The sequence below is a fragment of the Myxocyprinus asiaticus genome, chromosome 47 (genome assembly GCF_019703515.2).
Source record: "Myxocyprinus asiaticus isolate MX2 ecotype Aquarium Trade chromosome 47, UBuf_Myxa_2, whole genome shotgun sequence".
NCBI lineage: Eukaryota > Metazoa > Chordata > Actinopteri > Cypriniformes > Catostomidae > Myxocyprinus > Myxocyprinus asiaticus.
In genome coordinates, this window is record NC_059390.1 from 20,052,725 (window position 1) to 20,077,880 (window position 25,156).

At 43.3% G+C, this 25,156-nt stretch overlaps 1 protein-coding gene across 4 annotated transcripts in view; it reads left to right on the forward strand.

Annotated features, from left to right (window-relative positions):
- LOC127436792 (synaptotagmin-1-like) overlaps positions 1–25,156 on the forward strand; it is a 316,083-nt gene that overhangs the window by 131,591 nt on the left and 159,336 nt on the right. The window lies entirely within an intron of this gene.

Consider the following 25,156-nt stretch of genomic DNA (forward strand, 5'->3'; position numbering starts at 1 on the left):
CTTGCTGCCCCATTTCCCAGGCGGGCCTATTTGGCGACACCGTTGAGGACTTTGCCCAGCAGTTCTCGACGGTAAAGCAGCAGACGGAGGCAGTCCGGCACATCCTGCCCCGGCGCGGCTCAAGACCCCGCACCCCGTCTGCTCGTCGCCAAGGGCATCCCCCTGCGGTGACTGCACCGGCACCACCGCAGTCCGCCCCTCCGGCCCGGCCCCGGCGTGGAGCCCACCGCAGGAAGCCGACGCCACCAGTCTCACAGACGGCACCGAAGAACCCACGGAGGTCTTCGAGGCGCCCCTGAGATGGGCAACCCAGGGACGAGGGAACCCACTCACCTGGAGCTGGTAGAAAGACCACTCCATCCCCCGGTGGAAATCTTTTGTTGCCTTTTCGTTTGATTTTGCCGCACGCCCAAGTGGCTGCGGTACCCAACAGTTCAACAAAAGAACGGCTTCCTTCCTCCCTGGGTCACATACCCGGTGTGTACGGTCGTCACCACGACTACCGTCCACGGGTTTTATCTTGCAGGATTGGAGCTCCAGCGGTGCCCTTTTCACCCCTGAGCACCCAGCTGTGGCACAAATCCACCCCCGATGTGACAGCCTCCACGGGTCACGAGGACAGGCCTCTTCCTCCCCCGTCCCAGGCTGTTCCGGGGGTGGTCACAAGGAGCCAGGTAAGTGCTTCGATGTCCCTAGACTCAGCACGGCCACGACGTGCTGTGGCACCTCGCGCTCCGCCCCGCCGCGAGGCCCCACCTGCCGGTACGTCCGACGACGTTGTCCCCTTGGTCCCCCTCGCATGGAATTTGGACGCATGGCTTGCGCTTCCCAATCCGTCGCGGTGTTTGATCCGGACCGTCCAACTCGGCTACGCGATTCAGTTCGCCAGGGCCCGCCCAGGTTCAGCGGTATTCACTTCACCTTCGTCAAGGGCGAAAACGCTGTTACCCTGCGCGCGGAAATCGCTACCCTCCTACGGAAGGGCGCGATAGAACCTGTCCCTCCAGCCGAGATGAAGAAAGGGCTTTACAGCCCCTACTTCATCGTACCAAAGAAAGGCGGTGGGTTGCGGCCAATCTTGGACCTGCGAGTACTGAACCGGGCTTTACACAGACTCCCATTTAAGATGCTGACGCAAAGACGCATTTTAGCGAGCGTCCGGCATCAGGATTGGTTCGCAGCGGTAGACCTGAAGGACGCGTACTTTCACATCTCGATCCTTCCTCGACACAGACCCTTCCTGCGGTTCGCGTTCGAGGGTCGGGCGTATCAGTACAAAGTCCTCCCTTTCGGCCTGTCCCTGTCTCCTCGCGTCTTTATGAAGATCGCAGAGGCTGCCCTTGCCCCGTTAAGGGAGGTAGGCATTCACATTCTCAACTATCTCGACGACTGGCTAATCTTAGCTCACTCTCGAGACGTGTTATGCGCACACAGGGACCTGGTGCTCTCGCACCTCATCCGGCTAGGGCTTCGGGTCAACTGGGAAAAGAGCAAGCTCCTCCCGGTTCAGAGCATCTCTTTTCTCGGTTTGGAGTTGGACTCGGTCTCCCTGACGGCGTGCCTTACGAACGAGCGCGCCCAGTCGGTGCTGGCCTGTTTGGAGGCGTTCAAACAGAAAACAGCGGTTCCACTGAAACTTTTTCAGAGGCTCCTGGGGCATATGGCATCCTCGGCGGTGACCACCCCGCTCGGGTTGATGCATATGAGGCCGCTTCAGCACTGGCTCCAGACTCGAGTCCCGAGATGGGCATGGCACCACGGGACACACCGCGTGGCCATTACACCGGTCTGTCACCGTCTTTTCAGCCCTTGGACCGACCTCTCGTTTCTACGAGCAGGTGTTCCTCTAGAACTGGTCTCCAGGCGCATCGTGGTCACGACAGACGCCTCCAAGACGGGCTGGGGCACTGTTTGCAACGGGCACGCAGCCACCGGCCTCTGGACGGGTCCGCGGCTGCATTGGCACATCAACTGCCTCGAGTTACTGGCAATTCTGCTCGCCCTGCGGAGGTTCCGGCCATTGATCCAGGGCAAGCACGTGCTAGTTTGGACAGACAGCACGGCAGCAGTAGCATATGTCAACCGCCAAGGCGATCTGCGCTCCCGCTGTATGTCACAACTCGCCCGCCGTCTCCTCCTCCGGAGTCAGCAGCACTTCAAGTCGCTGCGAGCCACTCATATCCTGGGCAACCTCAACGCTACAGCGGACGTGCTGTCAAGGCAGGTTCCCCGCAGGGGAGAGTGGAGACTCCACCCCCAGGTGGTCCAGCTGATTTGGAGTCGATTCGGTCAGGCTCAGGTGGACCTGTTTGCCTCCCAAGAATCCTCCCACTGCCCGCTCTCGTACGCCCTCACCGAGGCTCCTCTCGGCATAGACGCGCTGGCACACAGCTGGCCCCCTGGCATTCGCAAATACACGTTTCCCCCAGTGAGCCTACTTGCACAGACACTGTGCAAAGTCAGGGAGGACGAGGAGCAGGTCATCCTGGTAGCACCCTACTGGCCCACCCAGACATGGTTCTCGGACCTCACGCTCCTCGCGACAGCTCCCCCCTGGCAAATTCCCCTGAGGAAGGACCTTCTTTCTCAGGGACGGGACACCCTCTGGCACCCGCGCCCAGACCTCTGGAATCTCCATGTCTGACCCCTGGACGGGACGCGGAAGACCTAGGTGGCCTACCACCCGTGGTGGTAGACACGATCACTCAGGCTAGGGCCCCCTCTACGAGGCGCCTGTATGCCTTGAAGTGGTCTCTGTTCGCTAAGTGGTGTTCTTCTCAACACGAAGACCCCCAGAGATGCGCAGTCAGATCAGTGCTTTCCTTCCTGCAGGAGAGGTTGGAAGGGAGGCTGTCCCCTTCCACCTTGAAGGTGTACGTTGCTGCCATAGCAGCACACCACGATGCAGTTGACAGTAAGTCCTTAGGGAAGCACAACCTGATCATCAGGTTCCTAAGAGGCGCTAGGAGGCTGAATCCCTCCAGACCGCTCTTCGTTCCCTCATGGGACCTCTCCGTAGTTCTTCAGGGCCTACAGAGAGCCCCCTTTGAGCCTTTGCAGTCAGTCGAGCTTAAGGCACTCTCCCTGAATACTGCCCTCCTGACTGCGCTCACTTCCATCAAGAGGGTAGGTGACCTACAAGCGTTCTCTGTCAGCGAAACGTGCCTAGAGTTCGGTCCGGGCTATTCTCACGTGATCCTGAGACCCCGACCGGGCTATGTGCCCAAGGTTCCCACCACTCCTTTTAGGGACCAGGTGGTGAACCTGCAAGCGCTGCCCCAGGAGGAGGCAGACCCAGCCATGGCGTTGCTGTGTCCGGTGCGCGCTTTGCGCATCTATTTGGATCGCACGCAGAGCTTTAGACTCTCTCAGCAGCTCTTTGTCTGCTTCGGTGCACAGCGGAAAGGAAGCGCTGTCTCCAAGCAGAGGATCGCCCATTGGCTCGTTGATGCCATATCTATGGCATATCTCACCCAAGACATGCCGCCCCCGGTAGGGCTACGAGCCCATTCTACCCGTGGTGTAGCGGCTTCTTGGGCCCTGGCCAGGGGTGCCTCTCTAACAGACATTTGTAGAGCAGCGGACTGGGCAACACCCAACACCTTTGCAAGGTTCTACAACCTCCGTGTGGAACCGGTTTCATCCCAGGTAGTGGCACGCAACACAAGCGGATAAGCCCGGGATAGCCGGCCGGGTGTATCGCTTGCACATAGCACCTTCCACCTCCTTTTGAGCTGAAGATGTGCGCTGTTAATTCCCAGTAGTGTTCACAAAAGTTGTTCCCTGGTTGATTTCCTCCGAGCCCTGTGGCAGTCGAGTCTTTGGAGAAACTCACTGCCGGCCCAGTACATGCGCTAGCTAAGAGCCCGGTGCTGGGGTATGTGCTCCGCATGTGGCGGTTCCCTGTAAGGCTAACCCCATGCGATCTATATCTTCCGCTAACTTGTTTCCCTGCTGGCAAACTGCGTTTTCCTTGGGCAGAGCCCCTCTGCCCCAGTCTCCATGTTGTAGTACCTCCACCCCCATTGGGCAGGATCTACCTTGAAGGCTCTCCACATGGTTGGAAAGACCATGTGATGTATTTTTTCCACTTAAATATCCCCCCCTCTCTGGGGTTGGGTGTGGTCTCTGCGGTGTCCTCCCCTTGGGAGGGACACCCCCCGACTAGACCTGGCGGCCCAGTCGGATAATCCCCCTTCTTTTTTTAGGGAGTGGAAAAAGAGAAGGGGAAAAGAGGCCACAACTGGGTTAAGCCCGTCTCTATCTTTGGGTAGTCGACTTGTCCCAAAAAAGGGCCGTTCGACACTCATAACTATGTTGGGGGAGGTTACGTGTCGACATGGTGTGCTGGCTATGAGGCACACAGCAAGTCTGCCCACCACACACCGCCAGTTCATGTAACACAGTTCAGCCTTGTGGCGTTTTGTATAGGGACCCCTAGTGTCACTACATCGACATCAACGTCGAGTGAGTGACATATAGGAAACGTCATGGTTACTGGTATAACCTCCGTTCCCTGATGGAGGGAATGAGACGTTGGTCCCTCCTGCCACAACGCTGAACTACCCACTGAAATGGCCGGACCTTATATCGGCTCCTCAGCGTAAAACCTGAATGAGTGGTTGCATACCAGCTCCTTTTATACCCGTATGTTCAGGGGAGTGGCATACCACTCGCCAATTTTCATTGGCCTTTTATCAAAGACCAGAGGTGTCTCGGGCTCCCAAGAGTGACCCCTAGTGTCACTACATCGACACCAACGTCTCGTTCCCTCCATCAGGGAACGGAGGTTACACCAGTAACCATGATGGTCTGTTAAGGTGTTGCAGAATATAATGCAGTTCCATGTTGACAGCATCATCCACAGACCTGTTTGCTCGGTAAGCAAACTGAAGGGGGTCTAGCAGGGGTCCATTGATGTCCTTCAGGTAGGCCTAAACCAGTCTTTCAAATGACTCCATGACCACAGATGTGAGAGCAACAGGTCTATAGTCATTAAGTCCTGTGATTTTGGGTTTTTTGGGGACTGGAATGATGGTGGAGCATTTGAAGCAGCAGGGAATTTCACATTGCTCCAGTGATCTATTGAAGGTCTGTGTGAAGATAGGGGCCAGTTGGTCAGCGCAGATTTTCAGACAGGCAGGTGAGACATCATCTGGGCCTGAAGCTTTCCTAGTCTTTTGTTTCTGGAAGACCCGGCACAAATCCTCCTCACAGACCATAAGTGCAGGTTGTGTAGCAGGAGGGGGGTTCCAGGAGGTGTTGGTTTGTGTGTGAAGTGAAGATCAGAGCGGGGGAGGGGTGTGAGACTGGGCTTTTTATATCTGCAGTAAAACACATTCAGTTCATCAGCCATTTGTTGATTCTCTACAGAGTGAGGGGGAGGTGTCTTATACTTGGTAATACTTTTCAGGCCTTTCCACACAAATGCAGAATCATTGGCTGTAAACTGTTTTTTCAGCTTTTCAGATTAGCTTCTTTTAGCCACTCTGATTTCCTTGGTCAGTGTGTTTCTGGCCTGGTTGTACAATATTTTATCCCCACTTCTCTAAGCATCCTCTTTGGCATAACGAAGCTGTCTGTGTTTTCCTTTAAACCATGGTTTATTGTTATTGAATGATTAAAATGTCCTAGTAAGGATGCACATATTCTCACAGAAACTGATATATGATGTCACAGTATCTGTGAGCTCGTCCAGGTCTGTGGCTGCAGCCTCAAAAACACTCCAATCAGTGCATTCAAAGCAGGCTTGTAGTTCCAGCTCTGCTTCATTAGTCCATCTCTTTACAGTCCCTACTACAGACTTAGCTGATGTTAGTGTCTGCTTGTAGGTCGGGAGAAGGTGACCAGACAGTGATCAAAGAGTCCTAAAGCTGCACGTGGGACAGAGCAATATGCATCCTTTACAGTGGTGTAGCAGTGGTCCAGTATATTTCTTTCTCTGGTGGGGCATGTGATGTGTTGTTTGTATTTTGGCAGTTCACAGATGAGGATCACTTTATTAAAATCTCCCCGAATAATGATAAGAGAGTCTAGGTGTTGTTGCTCCGTGTCTGTGATGTGATCAGCCAGCTGTTGCAGTACTGCGTTCACGCATGCTTGTGGCGAGATGTACACTCACCAGAATAAATGAGGAAAACTCCTGCGGCAAGTAGAAAGGCTTACAGTTTATGAAAAGCACTTCTAAATTAGGACAGCATATCTTCTTCAACGCTGTTACATCTGTACACCCACTTTCGTTGACGTAAAAGCATGTTCCACCACCTCTCGTTTTCCCCGATGATTCTGCAACGCGATCCGCTCTGAACAGCTGGAAGCCCAGCAGATGTAACGTGGGATGGCTTCATTCAGCCAGGTTTCCATGAAATACAGAGCAGCGGAGTTAGAAAAGTCCTTATCTGTTTGAGGGAGCAGAAGCAGTTCGTCCATTTTGTTGGCGAGGGAGCGGACATTCGCCAGATGAATACTCGGCAGCAGAGTCCTAAAGCCATGTTGACGAAGCTTCACAAGCGCGCCAGTGCCTTTCACTCGCTTGCATCTCTAGGAGCCCTTGTAGAACACTGCTGCGCCTCCAACTAAGATGTCTAATAAAACATCAGAATAATCAAACACCAGCTAAAAATGATCAGGTATGCTCTGCCGAACTGTGACGTGCACAGACCGTAGCAGGGGCAGGGGTGAAAGGACAGTAATTCCCTGGTGAAACTGATCGGGAAAGAGTGACAAAAAACATGACAAACAAACAAAAGTAACTAAAATGCTAGAGAGCTCCACACCGAAGCAGCCATCCGCAGTACCATCTTGAAAAAAGTTTGAGTAGTGAAGTACATGAGATTGTAGGTATATGAGATTGTAGAAGTACATGAGATTGTAGATAATTCCTTCACGAATACGAAGTATGCAATCTTTTACCTTTGTCTTTTTTTTCCGATTTTCGAATACAAATCAAAGTTTGTAATGTTATGATTCGCCTCATAGCTGGTTGCACTGGTTCATGGAATAGAACTCTTTTATAAAAGTAAATGTCTCCATATGAAGGAAAATATTTCTTTAATTGAATAATCCACTGGCTTTGCTCTTGCCTCCTCCAAACTCCAACTTTTTAATAGAGCTAAATGGTCCTTCACCTTTTCAGTTTTCAACACTTCCTGTAAGACTGAGATAGCATACACTCAATTCTGTGGCAGCCATCTTGTTTTCTCATTGCAATTGATTTTGCATACAATTTCTGCAGCACAGGCTTTTGTTGCTTTTCAGCACAACATTCTGACTCATACAGAAACATATCAGACTGAAGTTTCCATGCACTGAAGGCTTTGCTAATTGCACACAAATTGTGTGTTCAGCAAATGTAATCGAGCAGAGAAATATTTAAACAGTACATGGGGTGAACTCAGTCACACACTAATGCCTCTTTAACCCACTCTTTGCAATCAGAGCTGGGCGATTCCAGGAACATTTTCAAAGACGTTGAAGGAATGCCGCTCTTAACCCATTTTATTTTTTAAATGTTATACAATACAAAAGGGACCTTCTCTTTTACTACATGTGCAATGTGTTATAATCTACTTTCTGTTGCTCTTTAAGGCATATTTCTCCAATGATAATTAACAGTATTGGATAATAGCTATAGTACAGTAACTATAATTGTAATTTAAAGTGAGCAAGAAGTCAACTTCATTTTTTAGTCTCTTAATATATGGTCTTATTTTTCACAATTCATCAGTGCAAGTTGAGTAAAAATTTTTGTCCTCATAATTATTCATAAAAATACAATATAATGATTTTCCTTTATGGCTAACATCACTAATATAGCCAAACATCTATTAAGTCTGGTTACCAATAGTTCATACAATAATTTAATGATGGTTAATGTTAATGTGATAAAGGCCAGGGCAATAATGCTAAATAATTGACTAGACTTGAAAAAAAAAAAGCCTTACCTCCCAGCAGGCAGAAGAAATCGACAGGCATCTGACTGTAAACTCACACTCAGGTCTGGTTCCATTTTAGGGAACACCCACTGTTCACAATCCAATCAATTCCCTAAAGATAAAATCAAGACCTGCCCTACTTTCTTTTTCTCATTGAATATTTTGTTTCACTTAGAAATATATCACATTACATAAGCAAAATTAATTGTGAATGCCATTTCATGTTGACTTTTAAGCTTTTAAAATGCAAGTGTGTTCTATGAACATTATTTACAACATTAAAACATGTCTTGAAAGAAGTCATTTCCAAAGGTGATATCTACTTTCTGTGCTAGAAAAACAGCATACATGATCTCCATTCAAAGGAAAAAGGCATTCTTCTCAGGTTGGCCTACAGAGGCCTGCGCCAAAATGTCCAGGGCTGCATTTCCCAAAATTATCGTAAGCCTAAGTAGATCGTAGAAGCCCCTGGAGCCGATGGTCTCTATGATCAACTTAAGCTAGCGATGCTTGTGGGAAACGCAGCCCGGATGCTTATTAAATGCTGTATTGGCTCACAGTCAGCTCTAAATTGAACATGTAAGCATAATTCTGGAAGTATGTAAGTTGTGTTCAAACACAGACAGTCCGTCTGCCACCCTTATCCGTATGCATTCCTGAAATTAGCCCTTCATTGCTGCCAACCCAACCCTTAGAGTGAAAGATTTCTGTTAATTAAGATCTGTTGAGAATATCTCAAGAGTATATCAAGGTTATATTTATTTATATCCACTTGTAACCCTGCATCCTCATCCACATACATTATGTTTTGTCTTCGCTATATGTTATGCATAATTTAATTTAATTTAAACCAACTGATCTCAGTTCAGGACACTCTGGGCTTTCATTAAAGGGTTACACTTTCGACGCACAGAGTGATGTATTAAAACAACATGGCACCGATCACAACGGAGTTTATCTTTGGGAGAAACGCCAACAAAACTACATCTGGGAAGAAACCTCATTACGTTTTTACATTTTAACATGTTCGAGTCAGAATACTAGAATCTCTGGTTTCATCCCATATGCCATTTTGAAAATTTCATTGATTTATCTTGAAACAGCGCTGTTAAACACAGTGACCAGAGACAAAGTCTATAGGGCTGTTTTCCCCTTAGAAATCCTATTTTCACTGTGCATTACTGTGCAGAATCAATGTGTGCATTCAAAAGATGGAAAATGTTGCTTTTATAGGTTGTATGAGGATGAAAATAAGGTGCATTTCAAACTGTTCCGAGACCAGTGCAGACAGACAGCACACTGGAGGTTAAGTCATTCAATAAAAAGGGAGCAAGGGAGCATCCTTTAGCTTTCCTAAGCAGCTATTGCATTCACTCCAAACTTCCAGTCCCAAAGAAACCCAAAATCACAGGACTTAATGACTACAGACCCATCGCTCTGACATCTGTGGTCATAAAATCATTTGAGAGACTGGTGTTGGCCCACCTGAAGGACATCACTGGACCCTTTCTAGATCCCCTTCAATTTGCTTATCTAGCAAACAGGTCTGTGGATGATGCAGTCAACATGGGTTTGCATCATATCCTGCAACATCTGGACAGACCAGGGACATATGCAAGGATCCTTATTGTGGACTTCAGTTCGGCTTTCAACACCATCATCATAAATTGCACCAACTCTCTGTTCCCACGTCTATCTGTCAGTGGATTACCAGCTTTCTGACGGACAGGCAGCAGCTAGTGAGACAGAGGAAATTCACTTCTAGCACATGTACAGTCAGCACTGGTGCACCCCAGAGATGTGTGCTCTCCCCACTACTCTTCTCCCTATATACCAATGACTGCACCACCAAGGACCCCTCTGTCAAGCTCCTGAAGTTTGCAGATGACACTACTGTCATCGGCCTCATCCAAGATGATGATGAGTCTGTATTCAGAAGGGAGGTTGAATGGCTGGCTCACTGGTGCCGTCAAAACAACCTGGAGCTGAACATTCTCAAAAGAGTGGAGATGATAGTGATCTTCAGGAGGAACACCCCAATATTGACCCCGCTCACCATTCTAAACAGCACTGTGGCAGCAGTGGAGTCATTCAGGTTCCTGGGCACTACCATCTCACAGGACATGAAGTGGGAGACCCACATTGACTCCATTGTGAAAAAGTCCCTGCAGAGGTTGTACTTCCTTCGCCAGCTGAGGAAGTTCAACCTGCCACAGGCGCTGCTGATACAGTTCTTCTCAGCAGTCATTGAGTCTGTCCTCTGCACTTCAGTCTGGTTTGGTGAAGCTATGAAATCAGACATCAGAAGACTACAAAGGACAGTTTGGACTGCTGAGAGGATTATTGGTTGCCCCCTGCCCTCTGTTCAAGGACTGTACACTTTCAGAGTGAGGAAAAGGGCTGGAAAAATCACTCTGGACCCCACTCACCCAGCCCACTACGTTTTTGAACTGTTGCCTTCTGGACAGCACTACAGAGCTCTGAGCACCAGAACCGTCAGGCACAGGAACGTTTTTTTTTTATTTTATTTTTATTTTTTTTCAGGCTATCCATCTCATGAACAGTTAAAACTGCCCCATTGAGCAATAATTATGTGCAATACACAGCTTAGTCTATTTATGTTTATCCAACATACCATACCTCTTCTGCCATACATTCCCTTGGATCTGTATATAACAGATTTGTATTTGTATATATATACACTATATTGCCAAAAGTATTCGCTCACCCATCCAAATAATTGAATTCAGGTGTTCCAATCACTTCCATGGCCACAGGTGTATAAAATGAAGCACCTAGGCATGCAGACTGCTTCTACAAACATTTGTGAAAGAATGGGCTGCTCTCAGGAACTCAGTGAATTCCAGCGTCGTACTGTGATAAGATGCCACCTGTGCAACAAGTCCAGTCGTGAAATTTCCTCGCTACTAAATATTCCACAGTCAACTGTCAGTGGTATTATAACAAAGTGGAAGCAATTGGGAATGACAGCAACTCAGCCACGAAGTGGTAGGCCACGTAAAATGACAGAGCGGGGTCAGCGGATGCTGAGGCGCATAGTGCGCAGAGGTCGCCAACTTTCTGCAGAGTCAATCGCTACAGACCTCCAAAGTTCATGTGGCCTTCAGATTAGCTCAAGAACAGTGCGTAGAGAGCTTCATGGAATGGGTTTCCATGGCCGAGCAGCTGCATCCAAGCCATACATCACCAAGTGCAATGCAAAGCGTCGGATGCAGTGGTGTAAAGCATGCCACCACTGGACTCTAGAGCAGTGGAGACGCATTCTCTGGAGTGACGAATCACGCTTCTCCATCTGGCAATCTGATGGATGAGTCTGGGTTTGGCGGTTGCCAGGAGAACGGTACTTGTCTGACTGCATTGTGCCAACTGTGAAGTTTGGTGGAGTGGGGATTATGGTGTGGGGTTGTTTTTCAGGAGCTGGGCTTGGCCCCTTAGTTCCAGTGAAAGGAACTCTGAATGCTTCAGCATACCAAGAGATTTTGGACAATTCCATGCTCCCAACTTTGTGGGAACAGTTTGGGGATGGCCCCTTCCTGTTCCAACATGACTGCGCACCAGTGCACAAAGCAAGGTCCATAAAGACATGAATGAGCGAGTTTGGTGTGGAAGAACTTGACTGGCCTGCACAGAGACCTGACCTCAACCTGATAGAGCACCTTTGGGATGAATTAGAGCGAAGACTGCGAGCCAGGCCTTCTCGTCCAACATCAGTGTCTGACCTCACAAATGCGCTTCTGGAAGAATGGTCAAAAATTCCCATAAACACACTCCTAAACCTTGTGGAAAGCCTTCCCAGAAGAGTTGAAGCTGTTATAGCTGCAAAGGGTGGGCCGACGTCATATTAAACCCTATGGATTAAGAATGGGATGTCACTTAAGTTCATATGTGTCTAAAGGCAGATGAGCGAATACTTTTGGCAATATAGTGTATATATATATATATATATATATATATATATATATATATATATATATATATATATATATATATATATATATATATATATATATATATAAGGCCAGATGTACAACTAAACAAGAGGATAAGTACATCAGAGTCTCTAGTTTGAGAAATAGATGTCTCACATGTCCTCAGCTGACAGCTTCATTGAATTCTACCCGCTCAACACCAGTTTAATGTACAACAGTAAAGAGAAGACTTAGGGGTGCAGGCCTTATGGGAAGAATTGCAAAGAAAAAGCCACTTTTGAAACAGAAAAACAAAAAGGAAAGGTTAGAGTGGGCAAAGGAACACAGACATTGGACAACAGATAACTGGAAAAGAGTGTTATGTATCTTAACCCCATTGAGCTTTTGTGGGATCAGCTAGATTGTAAGGTGCGTGAGAAGTGCCCAACAAGACAGCCACATCTATGGCAACTGCTACAGGAAACGTGGGGTGAAATGTCACCTGAGTATCTGGACAAATTGACAGCTAGAATGTCAAGGATCTGCAAAGCTGTCATTGCTGCATGTGGAGGATTTTTTGATGAGAACTCTTTGAAGTAGTTTAAGAAGTTCTGAACATTTTTATTTTTTTTTTCAAATTGTAATAGTAATTTTTCACGTTATTAATGTCCTGACTACACATTGTGATCAGTTGAATGCCACTTTGGTGAATAAAAGTAACAATTTCTTTCCATAAGAGCAAAATATGTACATTATTCCAATATATATATATATATATATATATATATATATATATATATATATATATATATATATATATATATATATATATATATATTTTTTTTTTTCTTATTGTGTATTTTTATATATATTTATATTTTCTATTCACTTTTTATTTGTATTATATTTTTTAATACTATCTCTGTCTTGTTGCTGTATTGTTTGTGCACTGGAAGCTTCTGTCACCAAGACAAATTCCTTGTATGTGTAAGCATACTTGGCAATAAAGCTAATTCTTATTCTGATTCTGGAAAGTTCAGTTTTAGGCTGCAGATGATGTTTGGAACAATCAACATGGTTGGCAGACATGGGACAATGGTAATCAGTACATAGATTCTGAATTTATAATGCATTTTTACATGGTTGGCAGTGATTGGATGATGCTGGCCATTATTTTGAATCAGAATTAATTATGCTAATTTATGATTGGTAAAAATGCTTCTGCACTGGCTATCACTTGTTTGTTTGACAGTGCAAAGAGAGAACATTGAGATTTTGTTGGAAAGTAGAAGATAAGCCTTGTAACATTAAAGTCAAATCAAGTCAAATAAATTGTATTTGCATATTTATTTGTGTGTGTGTGTGTGTGTGTGTGTGTGTGTGTGTGTGCTTTTCCCAATACACATTGTTCCAAAGCAGCTTTACAGAAAATCTGCTGTAATGTCTGTTTTTTTTTTTTTTTTTTTTTTTTTTTTTTTTGTTAGTATATTTTTTTAGGGCAACTAGTTACAAATCAAATAGGGAAATGGAAAATGCACACAACAGTCACGCTCAGGCCTCAGGAGGTTAAATATATATTTATTTATTTTTGACATTTTCATTACAAACCCTAATACCCATGTTCCATTTTCCAGTAGATCATGAAAAGAACTGAACCACAACTCAAACTATATCTTTCTTCCCCCTTGTCCCTGGAGAGGCAATACACTTTTTAGGGCCTGGGGTTACACAGTGGGTAGCCATAAAAGCAGCCAACATACAAAGAAAGATTACCTATTGTAATTTAGCCAACAGAACACAAGAAGCCAGGTCGCATTCACACAAAAAATTACTGTGTTGGATACTCAGCTGATTTCTTGTTTCAAACAGCTGTCAAGGTTAATAAAAATTGCAGGCCCCTTGTGTTTTGTCCTTTCTTTCTTCTTTGTGTATCTGTTCCCTGTGCCATGTGTTCCTTGTTTCCTAAATAACCTCAAAATAACCTCCTCATGTCCCATGAGTTCTTACGGCTTAAGAGCTATGCTTTCTTGATAAGGCCATTCATAGGTCTGTGGGACTGGATGCCAATGAAGCTATGCAAAATATCTCTCCAGTGCTGTTTGTGGCAATTTCATCACTGCTTCTCTATAAATCAATACTAAGCTTGACATTTTTAAAATATCAAAACTGGTTCACATTTTATAATTCAGGCAGCAAAAATTATTTGGGTAACACTTTATTTTGATGGTCCCCCTACAGATATTCAACTGACTATAAGTGACTTATCAACTGACTTGCTATAGCTAGTAAACAGTGTTTCAACAAACATTCAGTAGACTTTCAGTAGCCTGTTTCATAAACCTGTATTGGGTTGATTTGGCCTCATACATGCATTTATTTGTTTAGTTCATAGCTTTAGGTAACAGCCATAGTCTTCACTGCCTTCAAATGTAGACCTGCTCGTAGAAAAATATGGGGTGATACTAATGACACTGCAAATAAGCCGCGATAGGTGATTATTATGGATCAGCATGCAAGAATATTATCCTAACATCGACATAAGCATGCCAAAAAACCTTGAAGCTATTCTTGATAAGTAGGCTTACCCCTTCTGTTGCTGTCATAAACCTGTCATAAAACAGCTTGATTTGGCCTTCTCAGTGCATTGATTGGCTCAGTTCATTGTAGCATAGCTGTAGGTAAAAGCCTCAATCTACACAGTCTTCATATTTAGATCTATACCTCACCATTAGCTCTGAGTTATGAGAGCAGATTTAAAGAAGGTTGCAGAAGAACAAAAAAAGCTACTTTAGACATGCAGTTATTTCTGATTTCCACATCACACCTTTTCAAACCTCCAAGAAAAATGGCTGAGAATATATGGATAGGAGACGAGAAGGAGATAATGTGTGATGTTGCCATGGAGCCATGAATAGAATAACTGTATACTACCTTTTACCAATGTGAGACGGAAGCCACTTAAACAAAAACTCAATATTGTGTTTAAAGCTGACACTGCATAACCCCTATCTCATTATCTGCACCCTCTGTGGCTTTCCTTCTCTCTTTCTATTTCAGCTACCCCTCTTTCTCTATCTCTCCAGCTTCCCCTATGCCTTATCTCCTTTTCTCTGTTCTTTTTCCCTCCCAAAGGGAGTAGCATATTGGAAATGTCAGCCCATTTTTTTGCTTTGGCCTTTTGGCTTGGAGCACATTAACATGTCCAGGTCACACCATCACTCCAGCAGAGCTGAAGAAAGCATTCTGGCATTGCCCCGTTTCCAATAAGAGCCAGCTGGAGCACAATAACAAACAATTGGGTGACAGAGAGGGAAAGAGACTGTTCCAGAGATTGGCATTGCATTTTATTGGTGACTGCCAGAAAAAGCAGCCAGAATGGGTTGAGTAGAAACAAAATCTGAAATATGTCCTCCCTGGGCAGATTGGTCACACTTAAAATTCTGCAACAGTAGGTCAAAAGTTTTGCTGCTGTGGAAAAGCTGGAAGTGCTGTTGAACTTATGGGCAAGTGTGGACTCCAGTTTCCAGGTGAAATGTCCACAGAGTCACGACAAAATAAAATTGCATTTTTAGTTGTAAATTATGTAATACAGTCAACATTTACATATTACATATTAACTGTACCACCAAACCGTAACCATAACCTAACCATTAGTGGAGTTAAAATGTAATATTAGACAAAAATGCAACTTCTAAATCACACTAACCAGTTTAATGTGATTACTTCCTGGTTCCCACTGGATCAGAGTGTTTTGGCACTATCAGTAGCGCTAGAGGGAAATGTGTTCATATCTGAATTGATGTAAAATGTCTGATAGGTGATGGTGCTTCTCAGTTATTTGGCTGAAAGTGACTGATTTCAGAGTACATGTACTTTCGGAAGCAACATGTTTATTTTCAGTGTGAGCATATTGCCCTAAATACAGTACATCTATATCTAAGCGGTAATCAATTATTACTGCACAAATTTACAGTGTGAAGAGAAGAAAGGTCAAAAGTACAGGTACTTTGGTACCAAGTCATTTTTAAATTTATAGAAATGTAACGATAACATTCTTTCCACAGTATCGGAAGTGCAGAGTACTAGAGGTCCTGTACTAGTACAACTGCCGGTATGACTTCGGGTTCGGGTCAAGTTCAGGTTTGTAATTAATACAAAAATAAATAGGGCTACCCACCTTGTTTCGCGCACATGCTCTCACTCACAAAAACATGCGACTGGAAGAGCTAGGATCCATTTTTGCATGCGTCTGCACTGTTTTTCAAATGTTTTCCAATGTAAACAAGCTGGAAAGATATCTTTAACCGGTGCACTGCGTTTCGCTGTTTCTTCAGCATTCCACACCAGACACTGTCACACCCTTTTAGACACTGTGTCAAATTCAACATATTGAGACACCTGTGTTCTGTTGTAGACATGGCGCAAGACTTTGTGCCTTGTTAAAATGTTTACAGTTACAATACAGTTATGAATGTTGTATACAATGCTTACATAAAATACAGCCTATTGCAACAAAATATGCTTTGAGAATGATAAATAAAGAGAGTGACGAATTCGGGTCGGGGTCTGGTTCCGGTTTAAAATCTGACAGTAGGGGTTGGGTCTTGTTCGGCCTTAAAATCTTAAGACCTCTACATTGTACTGACTCAATTCGTTATCCAGCGAGGTATATATACACTCAGTGACCACTTTATTAGGTACATCTGTACACCTACTTATTCATGCGATTATCTAATCAGCCAATCATGTAGCAGCAGTGCAATGCATAAAATCATGCAAATATGGTTCAGGAGCTTCAGTTAATGTAATAAAGTGGTCACTGAGTGTATATATACCTCAAGAGTGAGTATATGTACTGTATATAGTGTTTCATTAATTGAGAAATTCATGCCATTGTTTTACTTAAATTTGCTAATATTTCAATTAATATTTGACTTTTTTAAATAAAGGAATGTGTTATCATATAACTAAAACTAATATTGCATATTAATTGGCATCAGGAATGGTGAAATTTCCCTGGTATTGTGTTCTGACATTTTGGTATCGTGACAACCCAAGTGTAAAGCAAAAATGTGAGATTCTACAGCCATCTCGCATCATATTAGACTGTCTCAATCTACAGGCGATGTGTGGTAAGGCCTGCTGAGCCAAATGTTCCTCGCCAAAGGGCAGGGTATCAGCAGGAAACTAACAAGCCAGGGTAAATCTTTTTACAAGCTGGGAGCACACTGTTGGCTCTCTGAATATATGGCCATATTGTTCAGAGGGGGGACAAGTAACTTGACCACTTCCCCCCGTAACTGGTTTTACTCCACTGTGCCCTGCGCACCGTGTTTTATGTTCACCTTAGCTAGCTCACAGTATGTCGCCAGCCCCTGCCTCTTTCTACTCAAAGCCCACAGCGCAATCAACACAAAATGCCTTTCCCCAGGCCCCGATTGGTAAGGCAGCAAGCAGGCCCACCTGTAAAGGCCTGCATTTAGAGATGAAAAGAGGAAAGGCATCTGCAGGGCTTCCACTCTCCATAATGACTGCCAGCATAAGGGTGTACATGAAAGTCTGAGTCACCCGCCTATGCCCCTGAGTGAAGCTTTCACTGGGCCTAGGCTTGCTTTGATCCCTCCCTTGGAGAGGCCTGGAGGAAAACTGTATTAAAAAAGGTTGGGGCGGCAATCTGAATGGCTTTGTGTAAAAATCTGTAATGCTGAGCCTCCATTTTGTTGCTGTCACACATTGCGTTGGCACAGATTGGACAAATTGAGCGAGAGTGGTTTGATGAAGCCCAGTATTGCTGACAGTAACAGAGGGCCAGCACACAATGCCTATACTAAAGTGCACAACGCTCAATAGAAGTCAGATTAACCTTGACCTCTTTTATAGAGGGCGGACACAACCTCATTTGTGACAAGGTATTCATTTGACTAAGCCATGAGCCTTGCACAAGACAAAAAAATATAAAAAATATAAAAAATACAGGTGCACACTGTACGATTTTTACGGTCCTTTACAATTGTTGCTTGCCAGACTGTACAGATATACATATAATATATATAATGTAAGAATTATGAAGAAATACTGATATTGACATTACTGCACATCATCCCTACAGCAGGGTCCAAAGCTAAGGAACCTCAGCAGGAGGAAATGAAGGGTATAGGTTGGTGATGAGAATCTGAGAATCTGCCATCCTTGGACATGACAGAGCCCACTGTCAGGCAGCCTGGATCCAGTGGAGCGTAAAGCTTGTCTCCCCGAACAACAACACCCCTCCTATTCCTCACTGTGTCTGCAGAGACCCTTTGCCAGGCAACCAATCCACCAGAGATTATTTGACACCATACTGTTTAATCTCCTTTGTACTGCCTGGCAAGTCCCAGAAAAAAAAAAAAAAAAAAAAAAAAAAAAAGATTTAGACACAACGTGGCTGTTCCAGTGACAAAATGTGACCCAGTGGAGCCAGGTTGGCCATGGGAGCTAGGTGTAGTGGTTCCAGGCATTCAGGCAGGGAATGCAGGCACCCAACTTGATTTAATTGAATGGATTTGTTCCTGCAGAGCTTTGGTTGCTTTGGCAATAACAAGGGACTCCCATGCAGAAGGTTGGAGCCATTGCCTTGCTGATGTACCTCCTGCCAGGTGGTTTGGAGATGGCTGCAGTTAACCAGTCCATCTCCAACACCTCTTTCATTCCACCCTGGCTGGTCTCTCTACTGCAATCAGTTCCACTCCTGAAGGGCCACATACTGCAGAGTATAGCTCCAACCCTAATCAAACACACCTCAACAAGCCACTCTTTCCTAATGTTGGGATGCTTTGACAGAGGCCAAAGCAGACACATTGTTTTTCACAGCCTACATCTCACATCTTCCATATCTGTTTTAGGGATGCACTGATCCGATACCTGGATCGGTATCAGCTTTGATACTGATGTTTTTACCCAGATCGTGTATCAGTCCAACGAGCCCGATCCAAATCCAATACCGCATGTCATTTATGGTCGTTACCATCCAGCTCAAAGAATGACATAAAATAACAATATTAAAAATATTTAAGCTGACTGGGTTCCAAAACTTTACTATGTGCTTGAAAAGTGGACTGATATCCTATTACAACTGAAGTGAACTAAAAAGGGGACTGAAACCATTTACAAGTCCAGATAGAAGTTGAAATAAAATGTGTAAAAAAGAAATAGCTTTGTTTCTACTAAAGATTTTCACTGGAATTACTGTTAATTTTGCTGCTGTATCCAGCAGACTGGTTAACAAAAACAAAGTTTTTCTTAATAGGCTGCACACTTTTATATTACAGTATACATTGTATAATTGTTTTTTGTTTTCCCATAATGAAATATTGTTTAGTTAGAGGTTTTTGTTTCTTTACACATCAATGAGTACTCCCAATCAGTTCCATACAGAAAGTTATAGCTATTCTAAACTCATTAAGAAACAAACAACAACATTTGTATCGGATCGGTATCGGCGGGTACTGAATTTCAGGTATCGGATTGGGAGAGCAAAAATAGTACTGGTGCATTCCTAATCCGTTTGCATAGGATGTAACTCACAGCTAGAGGCAGCAGAGGAATGGAGCAAAACGAGACATGTTTTGCAAAGCTGATCTTGTTTCAACTTGAATTTGAACGTGTCTTAAAATGCAGCACATATCACCGAAGACGCATCACAAAGGTCGAATACATTCCTCTAGTGCATGTTTACACAGACCAAGAATTTTAAAAAAAAGCTCAGATGGGTGCAAGAATGCATCCAGGACACGTTATTTAGCTATGTTAAAAGACGTCCCTCTTGTACATGAAGAACTATCGCTTTAATGACAAAGATCTCAAACCAAGCAGTGATAGATGCAAGATACATCTCTCTCATTTGTATGCTTTCTGAGTCTGATCACTGTTTGTGAGAGTTTTCTTAACACCAATCATTAATTTGGTTGTAGTCCATTTATAAGCCTCCGTTGGTACTCTCTTGCAGAAAAGCATTCATTTTGTCCCTAATGGATGTGGCTGAGTACTAAATCAGTGACACATTTCAGTGGGTCATGTGACCCATGGAGAAATATACCCTGCGTTTACAGCAGTGCTCCATTTTCTGTGCACTTTTTATTCTCTGGTTTTTGTTTCTCCTCCCACACATATGTGAAGAGCTTATTCCTTCTGTCCACCTCCCTCTTTGTGTACGGGTATTGTTTACCAGTAATCTTCATGATCAAACTGATGGTTGAATCACAGTTGATATTGTGATCTGCTGTATGCATCGTGATCGGCCATCTCCAAAATGTTTAGTTTCCTGCTTGAGAATGAGTCACTGCTAACGTACCTTGAGTGAGACATAAACAGTGCTTGTCTTTATCAAGGTAAATTTTGTAACTCAGATGGCACTGCCAATAGAGGATGGAGCCCCTCTACAGAATAAAAGGCTGCTTTTGGAGATACTGCAATGCCATGGGTCCTGCTTTTAAAAAGAGAGCTTGAATGGATGGCCTCAATTCCACTATCGTGAAGCTGGTGAATCATGGAGCGCAAGTCCCCTTAAAAAGGCTTGTTTTGATTCAAGGGCAGCACCAGAATATTTCAGCTTTTGGGAAAGGTTGTGATGCACAAGGACACTGCTATTGAATGGCCAGTTGGATAAAAATAATAGCTGAAGGATGAATGAGTCATTTTCAGATCAAAGTTTTTCATGATGCTTTTAACAATACTGGTTATATAGACTTAATGCACTTTTTTTCATTCATTTCTGTCCTTAAAAGCTCAAATAACTTTCTGCATTGCAAGAAAAAAATATACATATTTTTGGCCCTCGAATAATGTTGAATGTGCTGTATACATATTGTAGGCTGTGTTTTCAAACTATGCCGATTCATATCAGAGTACGCACTTAATTAGTGGTTCTAAACTAGACTTGCTTCAGGGCCCAGACTTTACATTGGATATTATGTGTGCTTGCAATTGATAAGCCTTTTTATTTTGCTATCCTAAATGCACACATTACAAATTATAAGGTTAGTTGCATTCAGCATTTTTTTATTTATTTTTTCCTGAAGTCAATGTACACTTCAGAATCTTGGCAGGTGTAGTTATTCATCTGGGTGTTTCTCGACTAATGTTTTATGAATATTGAGTATTCGGACACAGTGATCCAAAATATGCAGTGCTTTGGGTCCCCAGGGTGAGGGTTCTCACTCCTTAGTTCCCTATGTTGTGAATCAGTATATTGTGAAGACGAATTTGGGCACTAGCAAGAGTGTTAATCTACTTAACAATGGGACACTAGTGCCTCAGATGCATGCTGTAACGTAGTGGCACATTAAAATGCAGCTTTTTTTAACCAACAAACATTGCTGTATAAAAGACATTATGAATTTGTGTTGTATATATAAAAAAGTTCAGTGCTATTATAAAAGTGAACACATAAATAGACCAAAAAATAAATAAATAAATAAATAATAATAAAAAATAGCAACTAACTAACAACTCTAATATTTAAAAATTTGAAGGAATGTTTCCCTTTCATCCACATAATGGATGAAAAATAATCTCTTTTAAATACAAAAGAAGGTTTTGACATCATCAGTTTACACTTGTGCTCATCTTCTAATGATTTGAAAGGCATAAGAAGACATGACAACATTTTCCGTGAGGGAACCGACTGTGCTCCTTGGTTTTAATGGTGCATTCTGGAAATCTTTAGGAATTGAATGTTTCAGCCTTTACTACTGAACTAGGGAGCTGCATAAGATGTGCCCTAAAAAAGCACCGCTCCACTTTCAGAGTATGTGTAGCACACAGTACTTATGCATACTTACAGGCTACTTACAAAGTATTTGTTGCATACTTATGAAAGAGCGGGAGAGAGAGAATATTTGTCACCTTCCAAGGCAGTGCACCTTTCAGTTGATTATCAAAGACAATCTTGTCTTATTAGTCATAAACATAGAATAGCAGCTTCTGCCACGAGGTCACAATTTAACATAAACTTTTGGGTTCATCATTACTCTCCCCAGGAGCCACCATTACAGCGGAGAGGCAGAGGATGGCAAAATGTGTCACAACAGGATAAGTAATCCAGGCACGCCATGGCCACCGCAGAAATCACTTCTTAACTGGGTGTGGCGTGTCTCTCCTCTAGACTTATGATTCTAGCACAGCAGCACGTCAAAAAGGGGGGGGGATTAGCCTCGAGGAGAAAACAGATTTAAAAATTCATAGAAAAAGAAGAAAAATGGATAGACTCAACTCATGACAATAAAAGGCATATCACTCTTCTTCTTTGTCATCCATTCTTCCATCAAACCACTCACTAGGTACCCCTTCAGTGGATATTTTTTTTTTTTTTTTTTTTTTCACTGTGGCCCTGGCTTTCAAACACACACACACACACACACACAGACACACACACACACACACACACACACACACACATCCACACACTTTCTTTGAAATGAAAGGCCACTATGAGCACAGTGTATGACTTGTGAATGGCATTCTTATGAAGCCAGAAAAACCTGGTCTCAGGGGACTGGCGGTGGGGAGAGATGTGAAGGGTTGTTGTTGGCTGACAGCGCCTGAAGAGCAACCAAAGTCTGAGAAAAAGAGTGACTCAATGAAAATCAGCAGGGTGGTTTGACACATCCTCTATAATAAGCTGCCTTCATGTCCCAATATCAGACTATCAACTAGCTTGAGATGAATGTTGGGGAAAATGCAATGAGAATGAAGGAAAGAAAATAATTCCTCTGAATCTGCTCACCATGAATATTCCAGCAAGTCACTGATTCATTTGTTACCTTCTGTCACAATGTAGACTGGTGAAAGCATTAGATGAATTACCCAGAGTGGCACATCCCTAAAGACATATGTTTACATATTGCAACATCACTGCGGAGGTCAACACGGTATAATAAGGCATCCGAAATCGAGGTAGATGGACATCTCTGGTCTCCCTCCAGCTGAGGAGGTCTTGCTCTTTGGACACAGGCTTTGGGGGGGGGGGGGGTGATGGTTCCTAATCATCTCAGAGGCTGTTAGCCAGCTATTCTGTAGTGATTGCAGCATGGGGTGCCAAGACTAGTGCACACTGCTTAACTGACAATCACACCCTCATCATCGCTCTGACAACCTGCTCTGCTTCACTCCAGGGTGATGGCTGCCCAAACTATCTCGAAACTTAATGATCTGTTTCTTTTAACTGATTTCTGCAGCTTTACTTCAACATTCTGTTATGAGATTCCGGCTAGAATATGAGTGCAGAACATGAGACAAACATCCTCATAAGTTTTGTATTTAGCATAATAATAATATCATCATTACAAAAGTAATACAAACATGAAGACAATGAAGGAATAGGCATTCTCCACTGTTAAATCATCAGTCTAACATTATTACACCCACAGAAGTGAAAACTCAGGAGCTCTTTTTCCAAACCTAGTGAGCTGCTTTGCTGTCTCCTGCCTACATAGGAAGGTACCTTCTAAGGCAGCATCCTAACCAAAATGGACTACATAAGTGACTAATTAGGAAATACAGCAACTACACGTGCCACATAAATAGCGCACAAGTGAATCTACTCACAATTATTTCCAATTGAATTTGACATTAACATATTACTCAACTGATAACACAATACTGATAACAATTAAGAATGTCACAAAATAGCGATATATTGATTATTGACAGACACGTTATTTTTTCGATAAGTTTTTGAGGCATTTGCTGACATTTAAAATAAAAGCCTAATTTGTGTGCTTTCCAATTCACTGTCAATTGGCCTTCTGTTTAATGAAGTCTGGCGTAATTGCTTTGGGAGACCTCTAGGGGGTGATGCAGGTCGCGGGTGGGACAAGCCACAGGACACATCAATGCAGTTCAGGTGGCAGTCCAAATTTGTTAATTTACTCAACATGCACACAAATGTTACAAAGGTTTTTATACTTTGTGATGTTGATGAGTTTCCAGGTTAGTGTATGAAAGTGTTGTAACTGCAAAAACCGATCGATGATTAGAAATGGCAACATTCATTAAGCAATTTCTCTGTATGTAGCCTTGAATAGCTTTCATTCAAGCTGTCAAACCACAAAAAGACATACTTGTAGCTGAAAATACTTTGTGTATGCTAAATGAAAGATACTGTACATATACACAATATATCATCCATTGATGGCTAGAGTAATTAATCTATATCCTTTGATAAAGATGGGTTGAATTTAATGGAAAAGTTGCGCTCTGTGGTGCTGGAGAATTTTGTGCAGCCTCCAGAGTCGTAGCTGGGTGCCACCGACAGACGGCGAGCTGCGGTGGCTGTGTGCAAATATTCATTAAAAAAATTATTGTTTCTATTTTTAGAATTATCCGTGTTGTCCGCCAGAAGCGTCCGGTGTGAGACCCACATTAAGTTACCCTGCCACTCACACTTTACAAAAGTTGTGTTGAGAAGTATGTATGAAGAGACATAAGCTATTGTGCAACAAGTAGCCCTATTTATATCTGGTAAAAATGTCAATACAGATCAATAATCATCACGAAAATGTTCTGATTATCAATTCGTGAAAAAGGCATAGATCCCAACCTTAATAATATAATAATAATAATAATAATAATAATAATAATAATGAGCATTTCATTAAATATGTATCTATAAGCAACATTTCTCTTGACTCCTTCCCCACATTTGATAAAACATTTTCTTGAAAAAAACTTTTATGATGCATTAAAATGCTAGTAGGCAGCTGACTAGAGCAAGTGACCAATCCTGAGTCGTCACGTCACTACAGGTGTTCCACCAGAATTATTATTTGTCCTGGGTATGGTTAACTTTGTAATCGTCCAGACTGGAATGGTTACTCACCATGCTCAGAACCGTTAAGCCCAATGGTGGAAAAGCACTTTAGGTTTTGGAAAAGGGCTAGGAGCCGTTTGCATCTATCCGCACTCTTTTTCTATTGTTTGTCTATGTAAAAATGTTCTAGATGGAAGTCTTTGACCATTGTAGGGCTTTTCTGGTTGTTTAGATCAGTGTTACTATCAGAAATAATTAATAATTATTTCTGTAGTTATTAATCAATTTTTAAATTAATTAATTGGATCTAACTCATTAAAACCTCATATGGGACTCCAGTAAATGTAGTGTGCTACGTTTAGGAGCAAGTTTGGTTATTAGCAATAATTAATAATTATCAAAGATAATTATTAATTATAAAAATCAATAGAACATTGATGAGAATCAATGTTAGCTTTTTTTTAATCCTTTAAAATCAACACTTATCAAAGATAATCGTTAATTGT